The following is a 3742-nucleotide window of genomic DNA, read 5'->3' as shown; positions in this document are numbered from 1 at the left end:
AATAATTATGATATTCAATTGGGAATAAGGGGAAAAGAGCACAAAGTATTTTATATAGAGTGAGCTCATTGTTTAAAGAATAAAAGATATTGGGTGTATGTATATATATATTTGTATATATGTTTATGTAGTCATTAAAAAAGGTGTAGGAGAATATACAACAAATAAAGGGATAGGCAGAGCCCTTTCACCTTTTACTTTATATATAATATATATACACTAATATATTATTTAATTTTTTCCCAACTAGTATGCATTATTCTTACATCCCAATACTTCCTTCTAAAGAAATTTTTCTTTTGTTAGAGTTTATTTTTAGGTAATGAGTGTTAATTTTTCTGAATGTATCATTATTTTGCCTTCATTCTACCTCAAACTAATGACAATTTTTTTATCTATAGAATTATAAACCGGGCACGGTGGCTCACATCTGTAATTCCGGCACTTTGGGAGGCCAAGGCAGGTGGATCAACTGAGGTCAGGAGTTCAAGATCAGCCTGGCCAAGACGGCAAAACTCCATCTCTACTAAAAGTACAAAAAATTAGCCAGTCATGGTGGTGCTCCAGCTACTTGGGAGGCTGAGGCAGGAGAATCGCTTGAACCCAGGAGGTGGAGGTTGCAGTGAGCTGAGATCATGCCACTGCACTCCAGTCTGGGCAACAAGAGCGAAACTCCATCTCAAAAAAAAAAAAAGAATTATAGATTCCAAGTAAATTTCCCCTCAGAAGTGTTCATAATATTCTCTGATTGTTGTTTGTATTTCAGTGAGGTCAGTGGTAATAGCTCCTTTGTTGTTTCTGATTGTGTTTATTTGAATCTTCTCTCCTTTCTTCTTGATTAGTCTAGCTAACAGTCTATCTATGTTTTATTTTTTATTTTTTTCAAAAAACCAGCTCCTGGATTCATTGTCTTTTGAATGGTTTTCTGTGTCTCCGTCTCCTTCAGTTCAGCTCTGATTTTGGTTATTTTTTGTCTTCTGCTAACTTTGGGATTTGTTTGCTCTTAGTGCTCTAGTTCTTTTAGTTGTGATGTTAGGTTGTTAACTTGAGATCTGTCTAACTTTTTGATGAGGGCATAGAGTGCTATAAATTTCCCTCTTAACACTGCTTTAGCTGTGTCCCAGAGATTCTGGTATGTTGTATCTTTGTTCTCATTAGTTTCAAAGAACTTCTTGACTTTTGCTTTAATTTCATTATTTACCCAAAAGTCATTCAGGAGCAGGTTATTCAATTTCCATGTAATTTTATGGTTTTGAGTGAATTTTTTTCTCCAAATTCCTGGCTTAATAAGGATTTGTTTATTTTGAGGAAAAAAGGTCCCAAACATCAGGCTGTTCACAAAAATAACTCACAGTATCAACTTTAGAAAACAAATCATAAGACAATAACAGTATTTTTCTGGAGGATGCATTTGACTTGCCAATTCTCATTCACAAAATTACATTGTTACATTTGTGTTGAGCTGCCCCACACAGCACATTTATGTGGGGGTGTAACACACATACTTCTAACTCAAAGCTTCTTTCAGGAGCTACTCAACTCCTGAGATTGCCTTTGCAGTTAGGGAAGCATTTACTGAACTTATGTATGAATAAAAAGAACTGTACTCCCTGCATAACAAGAGATTATTTTGGAGACAGTTGATAAAACCCATACATCCTTTTTATTATTAAGTCACAAAGAGGTTTCAAAATTAAAAGCAAAAATTACAGGGTAAGACTTAACAAAACTACCAGGAGCATCATAGGAAGTGAAAATGGGACTAGGAGCAGGGCAATATGAATTAATGAACATAACAAGGACAAGGATTGGGAGAACAGTGAGCATGTGCTGAAGATACTAGGGGAGAGGATCTGGTGAAAATTTTGATCTTAGACAAGCACCTAGGTAAATAAACAACGGGATAAGATTTCCAAAACCCACAATGTGCTTAAGAGTCATCCTCACCATTGGCGCTGTCTCTGTCATCCTCTCCTTCCTCAGCCTCTTTTTCATCATCCTTGATCAACTTCAGCTGGTCACCCCCCATCTTCAATATAATCGTCATCTAGTAGGTTCCCCTTTCAGGAGAGACATCTGCATCCCCCTCAGACTCCATCTTCACATTAGTCTCATCTCTCTTCATGGAGCTGATGCTCTGCTCCTCTTCTGACTTATTCTTCATCTCTACTGCTTGATTGCTCTGTTCCTTTTCAATTTTTTCCAGGTTTTCCAGGAGATAATCCACCTTTTGTTTTATCTGTGTCAATTCCTTCTTAATGGCCTGAAGACCATCTCCTTTCAACTTTCCAGACTTGGAAGATCCCCACTATTCACTCTTAGAATTGAAGCTACTTTTGGCCCTTCTTTTTTTTTTTTTTTTTTTTTTGAGATGGAATCTCACTCTGTCACCCAGGCCAGGCTGGAGTGCAGTGGCGTGATCTCGGCTCACTGCAACCTCTGCCTTCTGGGTTCAAGCGATTCTCATACCTCAGCCTCCTGGGTAGCTGGGATTACAGGCGTGCGCCACTATGCCTGGCTAATTTGTATTTTTAGTAGAGATGGGGGTTTCACCATGTTGGTCAGGCTGGTCTCAAACTCCTGACCTCATGATCCACCCACCTTAGCCTCCAAAAATGGTGTGATTACAGATGTGATCCACTGCACCCAGCCACTTTTGCCCCTTCTTGAGGTGTTTCCTGATACACAGTGGCATTTTGATGGTACTACAGCCCAAGAAATAGGAGAAAAAGGAGGAACATGTGCTGGGTAACTACATCCTGTCATAATAATCCCACTGAAAGTCATAGTCCAAATCAAAAGAGGAGCCATATATCTCTGCTACAGATCATTTCACACCTGCTTTTCCTAGGTTCACTTTTGGCTCTGCAGCCAGGATAATATCTAAAACCTGGCCAGCAATCATTCTGCCATTCTCTCCTGCTACAGCAGCCCGGGCATATCTCTCATTAACATACTGAACAAAGGCAAAGTTCTTATGAACCGAGCAACTCACAATTTTGCCATACTTTGAAAAGATTGCCTCCACGTCAGACTTCTTGACCACAAGAGTGTTGAGATTCCCAAAGAACACACAGGAGTTCATGGAGCAAGGATCTTTCTTGTTGGTAACATTGCTGGCCATTGTGTTTGATAATAAGATTTCTCATAACGCTGAAAACAGGATGGGGAGGGAGAAGAGGTTCGATTCTGGGTCTCCTACTCCTGGGTTCTATGTGAAGACAGCCAACTGCTGCTTGAGGTTGGCAGCAACGGGCCACAACAGCTCAGTCTTCGTCTCTTCACAAAATGTTGAGTCAATTTCTTAGTCTTGATTTCTAATTTGATCATGCTGTGGTCTGAAAGATTGTTTATTATGATTTCAGTTCTTTGGCATTTGCTGAGGAGTGTTTTATTTCCAATTATATAATCAATATTAGAGTATGTGCCATGTGACAATGAGAATAATGCCTATTCTATTGTTTTTCAGTAGAGAGTTATGTAGATATCTATCAGGTTCATTTGATCCAGTGCTCAGTTAAGGTCCTGAATATCTTTATTAATTTTCTGTCTTGATGATCTAATATTGTCACTGGGGTGTTAACATTTCCCACTATTATTGTGCGGGAGTCTAAGTCTCTTTGAAGGTCTCTAAGATCTTGCTTTATTAATCTGGGTGATCTTGTGTTAGGTGCATGTATATTTAGATAGTTCTTGTTAAATTGAACTCTTTACCATTATGTAGTGCCCTTGTCTTTTTTTA

At 38.6% G+C, this 3742-nt stretch overlaps 1 pseudogene; it reads right to left on the bottom strand.

Moving 5' to 3' along the window:
• Nucleotides 1-249: 249 nt before the first annotated feature.
• On the bottom strand, nt 250-3145 carry LOC134728400 (heterogeneous nuclear ribonucleoproteins C1/C2-like; annotated as a pseudogene).
• Nucleotides 3146-3742: the final 597 nt, after the last annotated feature.

Source organism: Pan paniscus, chromosome 9, assembly GCF_029289425.2.
Source record: "Pan paniscus chromosome 9, NHGRI_mPanPan1-v2.0_pri, whole genome shotgun sequence".
NCBI lineage: Eukaryota > Metazoa > Chordata > Mammalia > Primates > Hominidae > Pan > Pan paniscus.
The sequence above is the reverse complement of the archived record's forward strand: the minus strand, read 5'-3'. Positions and strand labels throughout refer to the sequence as shown.